At 40.0% G+C, this 19,957-nt stretch overlaps 1 pseudogene; it reads left to right on the top strand.

Moving 5' to 3' along the window:
• The first annotated feature begins 13,399 nt into the window (after positions 1 to 13,399).
• Positions 13,400 to 18,855, top strand: LOC129673666 (high mobility group protein B2-like; annotated as a pseudogene).
• Positions 18,856 to 19,957: the final 1,102 nt, after the last annotated feature.

Below are 19,957 nucleotides of genomic sequence, written 5' to 3'. Positions count from 1 at the left end.
AAGAAGAGGAAGAAGAGGAAGAGGAAGAAGGATTAAACAGAAACAAAATTATATGGTACATATATCCTGAACATTCTTTTACGTGATATTAAAAGTAAAAATCGTATATTAATGACGAACAGATATGAGCAAGGCACAGTGACTACATGTATGAATGTGGCATGAAGAAATACATGTCTGTATGCTTACTAAAAGGGTTAACTAAGAGAGTTTAATGTTTTATTTTGAATGTTTTGAGGTAGGTCCTGATGCTACTGGGAAGATGCTATGCAGCTGAGAATGATTCCCAACTTCTGGTTCTCATTCTTCTACCTCCTAAGTGATGGAAAGACAGGCCCACACAACATGTCTGACTAACCAAATTGTCCCTTTAATCCCAGCATGAGATGACCAGTAGCCTGTTCAAGGCCAGCTTGGGCTACATAACAAGCTGTGTTCAAAAAAAGAAAGAGACAAGAATGCTTGGAGCACTTGCTTATGGTAAACAGTCCACATTGGGGGGTAGGTATGAAAATTGCTCTTAGAAGGAAATTTCCTGATGTAATTATCTTCAGGGAAATTCAAACTGGTGTTGGGAGACCAGAAGAGAGAAAATTTCATTTTTACCTTTATTTATTTTTTGAAGTTTCATACTAGATACATAAATTGTGTTTTTTTATGGCAGTGTGAGTTATCAGGTAAGTGAAATTCTGGGCCATTTCTTTAGTCTCTCATTTATTCTTGTGTCTAGATAAAGATAACTGTGGTTATACAAGTTTACATTCCCACCAGCAGTGGAGAAAGGTTCCCCTTCCTCTCCAGTATGTGTTGTCACTCGATCTTAGTCAAATGGAATACTACTCAGCAATTAAAAACAAAGAAATCATGACTTTGCAGGCAAATGGTGGGAACTAGAAAAGATCATCCTGAGTGAGGTATCCTAGAAGCAGAAAGACACACATGGTATATATTTATTATAAGTGGATATTAGACCTATTATATAGCATAAACATACTAAAATCTGTACACCTAAAGAAGTTAAGCAAGATGGAAGACCCTGGATAGGATGATCAATCCTCACTCAGAAAAGGAAAAGGGACAGACATGAGAAGAAGGAGAAAACAGGGAACAGGACAGGAGTCTACCACAGAGGCCTCTGAAAAGACTCCACCCAGCAGTGTATCAAAGCAGAGGCTGAGACTCATAGCCAAACTTTGGGCAGAGTGCATGGAATCTTATGAAAGAAGGGGGAGATAGAAAGACCTGGATGGGATAGGAGCTCCACAAGGAGAGCAACAGAATCAAAAAATCTGGCCATAGGGATTTCTGAGACTGATATTGCAACCAAGGACCATGCATGGAGATAACTTAGAACCCCTGCACAAACGTAGCCCATGGCAGTTCAGTCTCTAAGTGAGTTCACTAGTAATGGAAACAGGGGCATGAGCTCATGGGCTGGCTCTTTGATCATCTCCTCCTGATGGGGGAGCAGCCTTACCAAGCAACAGAGGAAGACGATGCAGCCAATTCTGATGAGATCTGATAGGGTAGGGTGAGAGGGAAGGGGAGGAGGACCTCCCCTATCAGTGGACTGGGGTGGAGCATGGGAGGAGATGAGGGAGTGAGGGTGGCATTGGGAGGGGATGAAGGAGGGGGCTACAGCTGAGATACAAAGTGAATAAACTGTAATTTTAAAAATAAATTAAAAAAAGATAACTGTGGTTTATCTTTTCAACTTGAAAAATTCCGAGTCCATGGAGTATAGGAAGGGCCTGTGCTGTCTTCCTGTTTCCTCTTCCCCAGAATTGTTGTTATTGTATAATAATTATTTTTGCAAGACAGTGTCTTCCTTGGAAAGTTGATATAAAGTGTTGGGGGGCATATATTTTTGGTTCAAATTTCATATCCTGAACAAAACAGCATGATATCATTTCGAGATCTTTCTCTGATCTATCAATTCACCAAGTTAAACAGCTGAAATCCCTTCCAAAACAAATCCTTTTGCAGTCAGCAAAATGAAGCAATTACATGAATAAGTTTTTCCACTTGGCCTATTTTCCTGCCTGTGGTTATTAATCAGTCTCACTGACTGTGTTTTCCATTTTACATCCACTCTCAGGCGCTACTCCAGGTGGCCAAACATCTCACATTGCATAAATAAAAAAAAGGAAAACCTCTGTCCATTGAGTGAAATAGATGTACTTTGTCGCCGACTCCGATCCTCTACCAAATTACTGAAAACTGCAAGGTTGCCTCAACAAAGGTGCAGTCGGTTTGCCTAACTGGAGCTTCTTTACGTAGAAATGGTCGCCTTAGAGAGATGATGAACTAGTTCTAGTCGATGGCAGCTCTCTCCTGCCCCTTCAGCCCTTGGATTGATTGTTCTGTTGCTTGGCCTTGTCTCGTCTTTTAATAAGTGAGGACGCTGTCGCTTCAGAAACAGCTGTTTCGCATCAACAACTCCTCCAGGCCCTGTGTCTTAGCCACCGGAAACACGGGCTGCATTGTTTACTTTGTCTTTTCTTTTAAACTGTAGGGATCATCCTTTTATTATTTATAATTTTGTTTGGTTTGTCTTTGTGACAGCGATCCATGTATCTTAGGGGATGAACTTAAATGCATCACGTAACTGGGGATAACCTTAATGTTTAGATCCTCTGACTCCCAAAAGCTGGGGCTGGAAGTGTGCATTTCCACACCCAGTTTGTGGTGTCCTGGGGATCACCCCCAGGACTCCCTGCTATGTTAGAAAGCATTGGACCTAAATGAACTACAATTCCAGCCCTTTTTGGTTTTGGCTTTGATGGGGCCTGCAATGAACTGAGAGACTACAATCAAACTGATCCTTGTCTCAGTCTCTCCCACATGCTGAAATTGCAGCAGTGTGTAACTATGCACAGATCAGAATCATATTTTAGAATTATAACCACTGGTTTATCTAATGTGAAGGTACCAGAACATATGCGTGGAAGTCAGTGGACAAATTGTGTCGGTTGGTTCTCTCCTTCCACGGTGTGGTACCCAGGGATGGAATTGGGGCTGTGAGGTTACTGTGCTGTCTTGCTGGTCCCTGAATAACTATTTTCTTAGAGAAGTATCATACACAAACAAGCAGAGATTCTGACTCAGTGGACACAGAGCGGTGCCTAATCGTTTACAAAGCTTCTAGCATCATTCCACTGCACTGTAAGTGAACTAGTGCTTGAAGAACTTGATTGCCTGCTCTTTGATCACTTGCTCCTGGCGATGCGGCATTAGCAGACCACAGAGGAAGAGGATCCAGGCAGTCCTGATCAGACTTGATAAGCTATGGGCATATGGTAGAGGAGGACAATTCCCCCTTTCAGTAGACTAGGGGAAAGGGATAGGCGGAAGGGAAAAAGAAGGGTGGGACTGGGAGGAGCTGAGGGAGGGGGCTTCATCGGGATATATAATGAATAACTTATAAAAAATTAAATAAAAAAGGACCAAACATTTCTTCTCTCTCAATCAGGCTTCTCCTGGACTTAGTCCCCACTCTATTACTATCAAATTTTTATAGTCTGACTTGCCCTGAGAGGCCTCATAGTTGTGACAATGGCCTCACAGTGTACACACTCCTCAAAGGAACTGCTGGAGTCATGTATCAATGAACTCACAATGTGTATTCCTCACACTGCTTGTGGGCCTTCAAGATCAATGGCTCTTGGTCCACTCCTGGCACCTGGTGTGTGAGCTGAGGAATTGAGATATTTTTAAAACTTTCCAGGTGGTATTCTTGTACAGTCAAGGTTGAACTATTTCCAAGGGGCCATGCTGCTTAAAACTCATCTCTCGCCCTGTCAAGTAAGTGCCAGCTTCCTCAGAGATTCCAGAGGGCACGTAACCAAAGTTGGTGACAGAAAAGGGCACAAACTACGGATATCGTATATGCACTCTTTCTCTCCTTTTCAAACTTTGTTTGGAATTATCTGTGCCAGTGTTCATTTCTAATTGTCTAATCTAGAAAGGGTGTGTTTTTAAAGCTCAAGATAGGGTTAGTCCTATTAGAAATATACACTATAAAAGTCTCACAACACCTCTTTCAACACGCACACACACACACACACACACACACACACACACACTGCTGTTATTACAGGCAAGCTACAGGCAAGCATGCACCACCGTGCCCAGTATATGAGATGATGTGAATCTAATTCAGTGCCTTGTGCATGCCTGAGCTGCACTGGCTTCTGTAATTTTCGGTTTTTGGTTTTTTTTTTTTTTGTTTTCTGTTCTTAAGGTCTGCGATGATATCCAGGAATCTTTTCACAGTCATAGAGAGATTTGCAGTGAGCTAACTCACTTTCAAAAGTACCAAACACTCTCTCAAAACATGTGGAGCATATTCATGTTTAGTACATCAGGAAACAGAAAGGTTTCAAGTTTCTTTCTGATGATACCACATCAAACCATTTCTCGTAAGAACTGTGATGCATTTGGACCTGGGTGGAAGTTTGCAGTCACAAGTATATCTTTAGTAGAATAGCGAGTTCTTTGGGTATATGCTCAAGTAGTGTCCCTGGGTCACACGGTAGAGGTATTTCTAGCTTCTTGAAAAACCTTCATGGGCTGGAGAAATGGCTCAGAGGTTAAGAGCACTGGCTGCTCTTCCAGAGGTCAATTCAATTTCCAGCAACCACATGGTGGATCAAAACCATCTATAATGAGATCTGTATATGCGGTGTATATGCGGTCATAATACTGTATACATAAATAAAACTTTAAAAAAAAACATGAAAAAAGAAAAACCTTCCCACTTCTCCATAATGGCTGTAGCAGTTTGCACCCCTAACGGCAGTTATTAAGTGTCCCTCTTCCCCACATTGAAGCCAGTATTTATCTTTGTTTTATTTATATTTGCCATTCTGGTTGGGATAAGATGAAATTTCAAAGTAGTTTTCATTTGCAATTCTGTGATGGCTGTAGATGTTAAGCATTAAAACAAATACTTCTCAGCCATTTGTATGTCTTCTTTTGAGAACTCTTCGTCTAGAGCCGTTTTTAATTGGTTTGCTTGTTTTTCTGGGTGTTTGGTTTTTTGAGTCTCTTGTGTATACCACATTGAACGTGAAATTTCCATTTATCCTTTCACTGTCACTGGCTCTGACTCTCCCCAAATGCTGAGATTATAAGTGATCACTGCATCTTGATATATTCCCTTTCTGCTATTCTTCTCTGACATATATTGATACTTCTTAACAAGAATGAAAAATATCAGATATTTACTACTGTGAAGCAGAAGATTTTTTTTTATCTCTTGACAGTATTTGTCTACCATACTTTTCCTTTTACAGACTTTATGTAGTCTTCTCGTGTACATCGTTTGTTGTGTGGCTAGAGAAATGGTTCAGCAGTTAAGAGCACTTACTGCTCAAGCAGAAGAGCTAGGTTCCACACTGAGTAGCCACACCACCTGATGCTTGCAACCTCCCTAGTCATTCCAGCTCCAGGGAATCCAATGTCCTCTAGCCTTGGAGGGCACCTGCAAGCATGAGGTACACATAACTCACGTGGGGACACAGACGTAGACATAAACTCACTTTCACAAAAGAAGTTATTCCTTCACATGGAAGAAATGTGAATACTGCTATCTAGACCTCTCAATGGCATTGCAGCCTCCCTGCCTCCCTGAATGCATAGCATTTCACTTTTAAATCATCATCACCAAAGAAAGTCCATATATATATATATATATATGAAATGCTGAGCGCTAAAGCCGGATCCTCTTCATGCATTCCAGGCAAATGTCTTATCATTCAGCTACATCCACATAGTGGCTTCTTCATAAACTTCAGTTCTAATAAACCACTTATAATTTGGGGGTGTTTTTTGCCTTTTGTTAAAACTCTCCCCCTTATCAAAGTTTATGTGTATTTCTATATTTGCATACTGTGTGCAATAATATAGAAAACAATAAAGAGATTAGAGCATACTTATAAATTTGTATCCTATAGTTTTGAAGTGTAATAAACTATTTGGCATATGTGAAACAATGTCTATGAAATATGTATATCAGATCAGTACTTTTAATAATAGTAACGTATTATCCCCCAAGTTCTAAAACCAGGTCCTCGCAATACTTGGGAAATGCATGTGCCTCAACTGTCGCCATCTCTGTTTCGATCATTTATTGAGTTTCAATGACTTTGCCTTCAAATCTCTTTCTCCTACTCTGTTATGTATATCAATAAAACAACATTTCCGGTTTTCTTTGCCCTCAAACTTCACAGTGGGCTAGCTACTAGGAGACAGTAGGAGATGCCAAGATGACAGATTATCCCATCATCTTCTGGTATTTCCAGCAATTCCTGACTCTTCTCTGCATGTCCGTGGGCCAGCTCTCACCAGACAATGCTGATCTTACCTCTCACTGGTGTCTAATCTCCTGGCTCAAGAGCAAACTGCTATTATCCTTCCAGACCTCGGGGTGTACTGTCCCCTTCTCTTGAGTAGCTGACTCATCATGGCTGGTTTGGCTTCCGTTACCAGTGTAGACAATCATCTATATTAAATCATTCCTGCTTTGAAGACCAAGAGTAGTTTCTGATTTATAAATGGACACTAAAAGCTCTTTTATCTCTAGTTTACTAAGAACATTTATCATGCTTAAATATTATTGAATTCACATTCTATACTTCCCGATATGGTCTGTTTTTCCTCCTGTATTTTGTTAATTTGACAAACTATGTATAAACCTGTACATTTTTCTCTTTGTTAAAAATGTATTCATAGGATAAATACAATTTATTCCCCATCTTATAATATGTTATTATTTTATAGATTGTTCTATTTGGTATGCTAATTTTTACTTTAGAATGCTTATCATAAGTTCATGGCTTTATCTTATGATTTTGTGTTCTTATGCACCCCTTGTACTATGTACTATCATTCTCAAAACTGCATTTGTCTTTTTGTGTCCTCAGGTAGCTTTTTACAATGGAAAAAATCAAGTCTTTTTTTAAAAAAAAATTAGGCAGAACATGCAAGCAAGAATATTTGACTCTGCTTTTCCTATTTTTTTGAGAAAAAATAGTTTTTTAATTGTTAATTTTTTTCCTTCACAATTAATTCATTATATATCCTGATTGAAGCCCCCTTTCTCAACTCCCCCCAGTGCCACCTCCCTCCCTTTTCCTCCTGTCCCCTTCCCCTAGTCCATTGAAAGGGGGAGTTCTCCACTATTGCCGTCTGCCCATAGCTTGTTAAGTCTCATCAGGACTGCCTGCATCCTTTTCTTCCATGGGCATCACCATGGGCAAGTGATTAGAGAGCAGTCAACTGAGTTCATGATAGGGGCAACTCCTGCTCCCCTCACTCAGAGATCACATGGAGACTGAGCTGCCAATAGGCCACATCTGAGCAGGGGGTCTAAGGCCTCTCCATGCATGGTCCTCTGTTGGTGTATCAGTCTCTGCAAGACACCCTGGGCTCAGATCTTTTAGTTTTGTTGGTCTCCTTGTGCAGCTCCTGTCCCTGCCATGTGGCTCTATTCCCACCTCTCTCTTCCTCCATAAGACTCCTGTGCTTTGCCTAAAGTTTGACCCTGAGTCTCAGGTACATGGCTAAGCAGATGATTCTCAACAGAGGAATATCAAATGGCAGAGAAACACTTAAAGAAATGCTCAACATCCTTAGTCATCAAGGAGATGCAAATCAAAACAACCCTGAGATTCCATCTTACACCTATCAGAATGGCTAAGATCAAAAGCTCAAGTGACAACACATGTTGGACAGGATGTGGAGAAAGGAGAACCCTCCTCCATTGCTGATGGGAGTGCCAACTTGTACAACCACTTTGGAAATCAATCTGGCCCTTTCTCAGAAAATTAGGAAAATTACTACTTCAAGACCCAGCTATACCACTCCTGGGCATATACCCAAAAGATGCTGCACCATTCAACAAGGACATTTGCTCGACTATGTTCATAGCAGCTTTATTTGGAACAGCCAGAATCTGGAAACAACTTAGATGTCCCTCAACGGAGGAATGGATACAGAAATTGTGGTACATTTACACAATGGGATACTACTCAGCTGCTAAAAACAAGGAAATCATGAAACTTTCAAATGGATGGAACTAGAAGAGATCATCCTGAGTGAGGTAACCCAGAAACAGGAAAACAGGTTTGGTATAAACTCACTTATAAGTGGTTATTAGCCATATATTATAGGACAACCATCAACAGACCTAAAGAAGAAAAACACTAAGGAGGACCCTAGGAAAGATGCTATAATATATAGTTTTTAAGTAAAGCTCTGTACTACATCAGGGACCCTATGTTTTCCAGTCATTTTAAACAGAATAAACTTGAGCTAAGCAAAGTTTCATGCTTTCTTCTGCGTGACCTTTCTCTGATTCTATTTTTCTTTATGTCTGTTTAGATTGGGACAGTTATTTCTGTCTCTGAATTTCATGTGCCCATTTCCCTTCTATCTGTCGTATTCAGAATGACTTCTTGGGCTGGTGGGATGGGTCAGAAGATAAGAGAGCTTGTCATGCACGCCTGGCAACCTGAGGTGATCTGAGGGTTTCTATATTCGTTACTGTTCTATTGCTGTGAAGAGACACCATGACCAACACAACTTATAAAAGAAAGCATTTGGTTGGGGACTTGATTACAGTTTCAGAGGGTGAGGGCAGGGTCCTCAGGGCAGGGGATGTGGTGGCAGACAGTCATGGTGCTCCAGCGGAAGTTGAAAGCTACATGTAGCCCACAAGCAGAAGGCAGAGAAGGGCCGGGTGCTGGCTTCTGTAACCTGAAAACTCAAACCAAGTGACAAATCTCCTCCAACAAGGACACACCTCCTAATCCTTCTTAAACAGTCCATCAACTGGGAACCAGACATTCAGATGTATGAGCTTACGGGGTCCATTCTCATTCCAACCACCACACCCACATATAGGCAGAAGGAGGGAGCCAACTCCACAGAATTATCCTCTGATCTTCACAGGTATGTCATGGTACTCTTGCCCCCTCCCAATGGAAAAAAATCAATTCTTTTAAACCTTAGAAAGAGAATTTGCTTATTTTTCTCTTTGACCTTTCCATTTAGGTTTTTAGGTTTGGTTATATTAACTGCTATATTTTGGGTCCAGCACTATGGCTCATTGAGGAAAGGGGCTTGCCTTATAAGTCTAGTCACTTGAGTTCAGCCCTTGGAAAATACAGTGGAAGGAGAAACATGACTAAGTTTGACCTCTGACTTACACACACCCAAACACACACACACCATGGCAGACACTCATTAACACACACAATAACAATAATAAAAAAGAATTCATGTTAAAAATGTATTATTTCTATTTTCCATGACTAGATATTTCTCTTAAAATTGTGTGTGCATGTGTGTTTAGGTTCATACATGCTATGGTACATACAAGGAGGACAGAGGACAACATTAGCTGCCATTTCTCAGCATCCTCTTTGTTGAAAGTAGAGTTTTTCTTATTATTTCTGTTACTCACCATACTTCAGGCTAGCTGGCTCATGAGCTTCCAGCTAATTATTTTTAATTAACATTAATAATTTTCACAGAGTGTTCTTAAATAAACACAACACTGTTACCATGTATTAACAAACATACATAAGGTTTTTACAAGCATTATTGTACTTGACCCCCTTTTAAAGGAATACTACAATAGACTCCAATCTATAACATACATACATTAATGAAAATTTTGTAGAAAATAATTACTGAATCATTGACATGATCATTTTGGAGGCTGAAAACACAAATATACCTATATTGTGTTCCCCAAAGTAATGGTTCTAGTCCACTTCGATACAAAGCATCATTTCACTGCACTCCCACCAACCCAAGATATTTGTTTTTACACCTGACACAGGTTTTATATCTGACAAAGATTTTAGAGTGCATCCCATCTCGGTGTGTGTTTCTTTGTGAACCAAAACACTAAATTACTTGATACGCTATCATCCATTCCAAACAAACAAACACCCTTTTATTGTGCTTTTTTTTTATTAATGCAACTGTCACCATTTTATGCATCCAAAATAGTTTTCAAAGGAAAAGTGTATATTGCTCAGGTCATACGGTTTATATCAGATTTCCCCTTTATTTTGATTTCTTGAAAAATATGTCAGAGATATATTCTAATTGTGAATAGTTGATCATACGTACTGTCTTCATCTGGCATTCTCTTTGTAAACCTACATTTAATCAGCCTGTTAAGTAACTCTGCAGACTGGCTTCTGGCATTAATCATTGCAGATAAAACATTCCCATTGTTTCTGCTCTGTTGCTTGCTACTTTTTCTCCTGCAACACAAGACTTTTAGAAACAGGCTCTGATATATTCCTCCTTCCTCCCAGCTTCCCACAACCATTTAAAGATTCAGCTTGACCTTTTCTCCTGTTTTTATTTCAAGTTACCAGCATGTCAATACTTGAGAAATCTCATCAAAGGCTTAACTGTCTATACCCCACTGACTCATTCTTTATCACGATTTGATCTCGCTCATTCCCATTCAATTCGTTTTTCAGTAATGTAAGTTTTCCAGGCTTTTCTTCTCTAACACATTTCTCTTAAGACCAGCTGTTACCCTTATTTGGCCTTATTTACAAGTAAAAAAAAATCAAATGTATTAGGGTTCTTGGATAAAAATTGTTATTCTAACTTGAGAATTAGAAATTGATGCTCTGGAGACAAAAATGAAGATCTATGGCCATGAGCAGAGCATAGCCAGGGATTCCTGGGACCCTCCTGGGTTTTCTTTTCTTTCTTATTTATTAACTAATTCAATTTGCATCTCGATCATAGTCCACTCTCTCTTCTCCTCCCAGCTCCACCCTCCCTCACACATCCCTTCTCCCCTAGAATAGGGGAGCCCTCCTACCTGGACAACCCAGCTCATCTATTCACATGAGGACTGAGTTCATCTTCCTCCCTTGTGGCCTGGTAGGGAAGTCCCATCAGGGGGAAGTGACCAAAAAGCAGGCAACATAGTCTGTGTCAAAGATATCTCCCACTTCCCTAACTAGTGGGCCCACAGGAAGCCTAGGATCTTAATTGGACTTATCTCCTTCAGGTCTGTGAATTGAAGTATGTCTACCCTGTACTATATGACTAAAATCCACTTACAAGTGAGTATATAGCATGTGTGTCTTTGTAGGCCTGTGTTACTTCACTCAGGATGATCTTTTCTAGTTCCATCAATTTGCCTGCAAATTTCACGATTTCCTTGTTTTTAATGGGTGAGTAGTACTCTATTGTGTAAATGTACCACAGTTTCCTTATCCATTCTTCAGTTGAGGGACATCTAGGTTGTTTCTAGTTTCTGGCTATTCTGAGTAAAGCTGCTATGAACACGGTTGCGCAAATGTCCTTGTATGGTGGAGCATCTTTCAGGTATATGCCCAAAAGTGGTACAGCTGAGATTTGAGGTAGCACTCTTTCCAGTTTTTTGAGAAAGCATCAAATTGATTTCCAAAGTGGTTGTACAAGTTGGCACTCCCACCAGCAATGGAGGAGGGTTCTCCTTTCTCCACATCCTGTCCAGAATGTGTTGTCACTTGAGTTTTTAATCTTGGCCATTCTGACAGGTGTAAAATAGAATCTTAGATTCATTTTGATTTGCATTTCCCAGATGAATGAGAACATTCAGCATTTCTTTAAGTGATTCTCCACCACTCAAGATTCCTCTGTTGAGAATTCTCTGTTTAGTTCTGTATCGTTTTTTAATGGGATTATTTGGTTTGTTGCTGTTTAACTTCTTGAGTTATATGTTCTGGATATTAGCCATCTGTCAGATATAGGGTTGGTGAAGATCTTTTCCCAGTCTGTAGGCTGTTTTTTCGTTCTGATCACAGTGTCCTTTGCTTTACAGAAGTTTTTCAGTTTCATGAGTTCCCATTTATTAATTGTAGATCATAGAGCCTGAACTGTTGGTGTTCTGTTCACGAAGTTGTCTTCTGTGCCAATGAGTTTAAGGATCTTACCTACTTTTTCCTCTAGCAGATTTAAAGTATATCTGGTTTTAAGTTGAGGTCTTTGATCCAATTGGACTTGAGTTTTGTGCAGGGTAATAAATATGGATCTATTTTCATTTTTCTACATGTAGACATCCAGTTAGATCAGTGCCATTTGTTGAAGATGCTGTCTTTTTTTTCCCATTGTATGGTTTTGACTTATTTGTCAAAAATTAGGTATCTGTAAGTGTGTTGCTTAATTTCTGAGTCTCAGATTAAATTCCATTCATCAACCAGCCTATTTCTATGCCAGTGCTCATGTAGTTTTATCAGTATTGCTCAGTAGTACAGCTTGAGGTCAGGGATGGAGATACCTCCAGAAGTTCTATTATTGTATAGGATACTTTTCACTATTCTGGGTTTTTTGTTTTTCAGTATGAAGTTGAGAATTGGTCTTTCAAGATCTTTGAAAAAATTGTGTTGGTATTTTGATGGGGATTTCATTGGGGTTTTATTTTCAACAAGCTAAACACGATCACTATTTGAAAAAAAAATCAAGGTTTCTCCTTTTGTTATAACATTTCTCCATTGTTTCTCCATTGTTATAACATTGTTATAACGATGTTCTGTTTTTAATTATCTGTAATCTTCTCTTCAGATATGGATCTTAAATCCACAGCTTCTGCTTCACCTGAGGTCTTGTTACAAGGTAACCCTGTCTGGTATTAGGCCGCTCCCTGTCTCATTGCATCAGGGTCTGTGATTTGCCAGGATTCCCAGATCATCTGAATATACCATTCACTTCTAAAGAACCTTGCCACAGCCTGGTAACCCTTTGCTGCAGGTGACATAATTAGTTAATGAAGCAAAAAGCTCTTCTTTCTAAATGATAAAGAAGAGACCTTGACTATTAATTGGAGTGGCAAAAGAGGTTATTCTGTCTCAGTTAAAAACAGAGGTGGCACAGGCAGATATCTAGGTTTTTCTTTTTCTTGAGACAGACCTATGGCACAGTTACTTTGGCTCAGCGAAGTCACTTGAACAATCGGAGTCCATTCTCTTCGTTATTTTTTTTTGAGGTGTTTGCCCCCACATTCTTTGGTGTAGTTTCCTCTATGTGGGTTCTGGTTTGCACATGTGGTTCTGTTGGAAGGTCACAAGCAAGCCAAGCTGCTTTTCATAACCATTTTTCTTTCCCTATGCTGATACATTTCTTGACCAGTTCACGACTGGCCTCCACTTACGTCCGCAAGATTTCCAGACAGCTAAGCTTTCAGGTTACAGGTCTAACAAACAGTGGATCACAGAGCTGAAGGAACGCAGTGCCAGCTAGCAAAATGTTCAATCTTTCTTCCTCCATTTCATCATATTGAGCTCTTGACATTCCTGTGTAAAGCCATGAAAGAAAAACAACTCCTAATTATAAAGCAACAACAACAACTACAAATAAAGCAAAGGCTGAAGCGATGGCTCAGCAGGTATGAGCACTTGCTGTTCTTCTAGACGACAAGGGTTTGATCCCTAGCACCACATGGCAGCTCATAGCCATCAGCTACACCAGTTCAGGGGAATCTGATGGCCTTTTCTGACCTCCTCAGGCACAAAGTGTGTACATGACATACCTCCTATGGACATAAAACATAATATAAATAAATAATAAATAGATAAATAATGAATTTGCAAAATAAACATAATATAAAGAAATATAGTATTGGCTCATAATTATCATTATGAACACAATATATGTGTATAGTTTGAAAAAGAAAGGGGGATCTTGAAACTCAAGTTACCTGAGCCATTAGCAGAATAATATGTATTTTTTAAAAACAAAAAAATAAATAAATAAGCACTCCACTCTTTAAGGAGTTTGTCTCCTGTGTGATTCTAGACCTTTTCAAGTTGACAATCAACATTATCTATCAAATATGGCATTGATTTATAAATGTCTTGAATAGGGCATTAGATACCATAATCACAAAATAGTGTTAGGTTTGTTTTTGGACTGTCTTCTTGGGTCAACTCTTTAATTAAACTTTTCTATGAAACAAAACTTATTGATAGGCATGCTCTTTAAATTTTTTATGTCCAAAGTACATACATGCAATTATATTTTCATTGATAAATGAAAATAAATTTATGACAATAGCCAAAAACATAGAAGGAACCGGAGCTCATTATGCCAGTCTTAATAACAGACTCATAAAGACAAGTACTGTGTGTTTCCCTTTATATGAGGGACCAAGTGTGTGTGTATGTGTGTGTGTAGGGGGGTGCGTGCCCAGGGGTGTGTGTTTATTTGACAGGGAGAGAGAGAAAAAAAAAGAAAAAAACATTTATTTATTTAGTGTGTGTATGTACAAATATGTGCTGTGTGTGTGTATGCAAGAGTGTATGTATGTGTGTATATGCAAGTGTGTGTGTGTGTATATGTGGTGTTCATGTGTGTGTGTGTGTGTATTTCTGTCTGTGTGTGAGCATGCAATGACTTACATTTGTAAGTCAGAGGCCAGTTTTTAGAAGCCAGTTTTTGTTGACCTCAGAACCTTAATTTTCCTATTATTATCATTGTCCTTACTGATATTTTGAGACAAGGTTTTTCCGTGTTGCTCTGAGTAGCCTGGTAGCTCTAGTGTAGTCAAGAGTGGCCCCAAACAGTTCTCATACCTCATTCTCTAGCATCCTGGTATTCCTAGCTTGGGTGTGCCATCATACCCAGCTTATTTTTATTTCATAGTAAAGACACGGTCTATAGCAGCAAAGACAAACAACAAAAAAGAATGTGTAAGTTCTCAGTGACCTTCCATGCCACTACCCTGCTTCTCCCAAAGTCTTCAAGGAATTGATGTTTTTAGAAGATTAATCAGGTCTCTCAAATAATTTTATAACCTTGACTAGGAAGTAATAATACCAATGTTATCTATCTATCTATCTATCTATCTATCTATCTATCTATCTATCTATCTATTTATTTACCACATCCTTTAATGTACAGTTTCCTCTTTGTGGTTACTGTTGGAACATGATAAGCAAGCAGAGCTGGTTATCGTGACCTTTTGTCTTTTCCTATTAGGGTTCATCTCTTGACCAGTTCATGACTGGCCTGTACCTATGTCTGCCAGACTTTAGGACAACTTATAATGGCTGCAATAAAATACCAATTTAGCTTCAACCAACCTAATTTCTAGAAATGACACTAGTGGAATGACTTCAGATTGCAGGTAGAGAGAGCTTCAGTTGTTTGCAAACCCTCCCCCCCATTACATTTGAGCAGAGTCTTTTTCTCTGCCCAAGAGCTATTTGTCATTCTAATATAAGGAGGGCTCTGTTACCCTTTAGGAGCTGGTTGCAGCTGATGACTCACAAAAGGGTCTGAACCTACCACTTACCATTTCTTCTTTTCTTGTGATTGCTTTAGAGGTAGATTTACTTCTGACCTCAAAGATGGAAGAGGAAGCAAGCTGAGAACTTCCGGGAAACAGTTTGCTCTTTACAAAAAAAAAAAAAAAAAAAAAAAAAAAAAAAAACGAAAGAAGCTTTACCGCCACCTCTTATGCCTCCTCTCAAACCTGCAACGTCAACTGTTGCAGCCCCACCAGGGGACAAACTTCATGGTGAAGCCACAGGTAAGAAAGTCAAAGCAAAGGAAGAAAGAAACTGGGTTTGAAAGACAATGCCAAGCCAGAAAAAGCAACCTGGAGGCAAAGAACTTCGAGATTTCTTATCAAACACCATGATGGCATTAGGGTGGTCACCTCCTCATTCTTCTTCTTTTTCTACTCCTCTTCCTCGTAATCAAGCCCAGCAAGATTCTACTACCGGCCACCCCAGACCATTAGTAAGCCTTTCTGTTTCATCCAAACACATTTTTTTTTGTTGGTGGTGCTTTTATTTGGTGTTTTGTGGTTTTTATTGGAAGAGGGTCTCGTATTCTGTAGCTCAACCTGTCCACAAACTTACAGTAATCTCCCTGCTTCATCTTCTCAAGTGCTGGGGTTACAGGCATAAGCCATCACATCTGGCTTTCTCTGGTTTTCAAGAGTTCTGTCTTGTTATATTGACTTTATTCTGAGTAGTCTCTTATTGCATTATAATTGAATCACATCCATTTCTATTAGAGTGTTTCTGTTGCTAGTCCCATTATTTAATAACCCCATGGTTGCTTTTTTGTATAATATAATCTTTTAACATAATTATTAAAAAATATTGTGCTAGTTATGCATGTGTGTGCGTATGCCTATGGGTGTTGTCATGTGTGGGGGCATGTGGAGGCCAGAGGTCAACCTCTTTCAATCTGCTTCTGCCAGCTCCATCTTCTGTACTGAGACAAGATTCCTCCCATGAACATAGAGTGTGCATAGTCAGTTGTCTATCCAGCCAGCTTGCTCAGTAAATTCCACAGGCTGAGTTGCAGGTGAACCACACCTGGCATTTCTGAGGGTGCTAGGCATCTAAACACTCCCTGCTGCAGCTTCAATATACCGATGGTATGCACACACACAAAATATGTCCACCAAAGTGGTGGATAAACTATGACACTCTGCCACCCAAAACACTACATGTGAGCTTTGATGCTTTGATGTCTCTAGATTTTAGAGATTTCACTTTCATCCCCTACTGTCTCCTTGTGGCTTATAATGCTGCCACCCTTTGTTGGAAACAATGGTACCAAGATGAAGAGACTATTTCTCACTGGTTCAGATTACTGTATCTTTTGGATTGTCTTGGTACATCAAAGCCTCTGATAAAGAACTACTGTACTTCTTAGGATTTGTAGGAAAAATTCTTTCTTTTGAGCAACATAAAATTATTTTCTTTCTTTTTAAATTTATCTATTATTTATTACAACTTATTGAATCCTGGCTTTCTCAGTCCTACCCTTCCTCCCTCTTCTCTCCCTACGCCCCTCCCCTAGTCCACTGATAGGGGAGGTCCTCCTCCCCTTCCATCTGACCCTAGCCCATCAGGTCTCATCAGGTCTGGCTGCCTCTTCTTCCTCTGTGGCCTGGCAAGGCTGCACTCACCAAGCAGAGGGTGCACCCACCAAAGAGTCAGAAAGAGTTCATGTCAGAGACAGCCCCTGCTCCCCTTACTAGGAAACCCGCTTGGACACTGATCTGCCCATAGGCTACATCTGAGCAGGGGATCCAGGTCCTCCCCATACATGTTTGGGGTCCTTGTTTGAAGTATAAGTCTCTGAAGGACCTCCTGGGGTTTTTTTTTTGGGGGGGGGGTTCTGTTGGTCTCTTTTGGAGCTCCTGTCCCCTCCATGTCTTTCTATCTCTCCCTTCTTCCATTGGATTCCTTGCACTTTGCCCAGTTTGGCTATGAGTCTCAGCATCTGCTTTGATACCCTGCTGGGTAGTCATCCTGGAAACACAAATCAAAACGACCCTGAGATTTCACCTTACGCTCATCAGAACGGCTAAGTTCAAAAACTCAAGTGACAACACATGCTGTAGAGGATGTGGAGAAAGGGGAACCCTCCTCCATTCCTGGTGGGAATGTAAACTTGTACAACCACTTTGGAAATCAATCTGGCACTTTCTCAGAAGAGTGGGAATAGTGTTTTTTTTTTTTTTAAGAAATAACTCTTGGATTGATCTTAGCCATTGCAGAAACTCAAGCTCTAGCAAGGGAGTAAAGTACATCAGCAGAAAGCATCCTAGCAAATCAACTTTCAGCCTAGACCAGGGTCCTCCAGGGACCTCCAAATCAGGCTTATAGATGATAGCAGGTAATTTGTCTAGACGATTAAGGAGTAAAATAGAAGGAATGTTGACATGATTCAGAAAAGAACTATGTGGATGTATCACTGAGGGTGAGGCAAGGAACACATGCTCTTCTCTTTGTTTTTCTTTTTCCTTCTTTCTTTCTTTTTGTTTGTTTGTTTTGAGGTAGGGTCTGATATGTAGCACAGGTTACTCTTTCTCCTCAGCCTCCTAAGTACTGTGAGGATAGTCCTGAGTACCGCAACTAGCTAAATATTCAGGCTTCATGTGAATGCTCACCACTCAGCCACACAAATATCAATCCTTCTTATAGGTGTGAATCAACCTCCTTCACCAGGCTCTACATTGCCTGCTCATAAAACTGATGAGCAAAACAATTAAGTGTTGGCACACGCCTGTAATACCAGCACTTATGGAGGCAGAGGCAGGCAGATCTGTGTTTGAGGCCAGCCTGGTCTAAAAAGCAAGTCCAGAACAGCAAAAGCTACACAGAGATACCCCGTCTTGAAAAGAGTTCAAAGTGTGAGTTCTTGCTGGAGTCAGCAGGTAGATGTGACCTTCAGGGGCAAAGGAGAGCCCAACAAGCCGAGCAGTGAGGCAAGATGTCCTCCTATGCCTTCTTAGTGCAGACCTGCTAGAAGGTGGAGCACAAGAGGACTCTCCGACTCCTGGGTTAACTTCGCCTAGTTATTGAAGTGCTCTGAGAGATGGAAGACCATGTCTGCAAAGGAAAAGTCGAAGTTTGAAGATTTTGCCAAGAGCGATAAACCTTGTTATGACAGGGAGATAAAATATATATATATATATTCCTCCCAAACTAAATAAGAAAGGGAAGAAAAATGATTCTAATGCTCCAAAAAGACCACTTTCTGTTTTGCTCTGAGCATCGCCCAAAGATCAAAAATGAGCACCCGGGCCTGTCTATTTGAGATTCTGCAAAGGAACTGGGTGAGAGGTGGTCTGAACAATCTGCCAAAGATAAACAACAACATGAACAGAAGGTGGCTAAACTAAAGAAGTATGAAAAGGATATTGCTGCATACTGCGTTAAGGGCGAAAGTGAATTAGGAAAGGAGGGTAAGCTAGCAGGCTCAAAGAAGAAGCATGAACCAGAAGATGAGGAAGAGGAGGATGAATGTGTGGAGTATATGAGCTCAGGCAACTATTTTGTTAAGAATGTGAAATTCAAGTGAAGTTCAACGTTAGCTTCAGTATAAAAACTGTACAGATTTTTGTATAGCTGATTAGATTCTTTGCAGATAAAAACACTTTTTTTTTTTAAAGAAGTTTGTAGCTTTTCCAGGGGCAACAATGTACAGTTATATTTAAAGCCTTTGATGCTGAATGCTCCTAAATATTTAATGGTTTCTTTAATTTCTTACAGTATCAAAAAATCTTCATAGGAATTTTTAGGGTGTTGATTTTTTTAATTCGTAATAAAATAATCTATGTATACATAAAAAAAAAGAGTTCAACATGCAAGCAGCAGAGACCAAGCTCACAGACCCACATATCTTGAATGACCGATTCCACTTTTGTCAGATTTATTGGTAATTCTAGGATTCTGTTGTGGAGGAAATATGAAGCTACAAAGCTGTAAACATTTACTTTCGCTTGTCTCCGTTTCCTTTGGACAGTGGTGATCAAAAGCTTGTGGTGGAGCACAGCTCACCTCATGGGGACACGTAGCAGAAAGAGGAAGGATCTAGCTTTGACCTCCAAAGCTCACCTATCCCCACCTCCAGTGAATTGCTTCCTGCAGCCAGACCTCATCTCCTGAGATTTCCACCACTTCCTCACCAGTCAGGGACCAAAGCCTTTTAAAGAAAGATAATATATTTTATTTATTCTTTGAGAATGTCATAATGCAACAATGAGTTTTGATCATATTTGGCTCCAACCCCTTCTGCAACTCCTCTGGGGTCCCTAAACCCATATTCCCTTCCAACTTAAAGTCTTCTTTAGTATTGTTTTATAACCTCTGAGTCCAAAGGACCAAAGTTTCTGAACACATGAACCTGTGGTGTATATTTTCAGTAAAACTATAATACTTAAATGTGTGTGAGAGAGAAAAAGATACAAAGACAGAGACAGACAGATTCTGCAACTGGGTGTGGTGGCACAGCCTGAAATCCCAGATCTTGGGAAGTGGAGACAGAAGAAGGGGAGTTCAAGACCACCTTTAATTTTTTTCACTTTTACTACATTTATTTACAGTGCATGGATGTGTCTGTGTGTCTACCTGCCTACTAGTATGTACCTGTCACGGTGTGTGTAAGCTACAGTGTGAGTGGA

This window comes from Psammomys obesus, unplaced genomic scaffold (assembly GCF_907164565.1).
Source record: "Psammomys obesus unplaced genomic scaffold, mPsaObe1.curated_primary_1811, whole genome shotgun sequence".
Taxonomy (NCBI): domain Eukaryota; kingdom Metazoa; phylum Chordata; class Mammalia; order Rodentia; family Muridae; genus Psammomys; species Psammomys obesus.
This window is presented reverse-complemented; position numbering and strand designations above follow the sequence as displayed.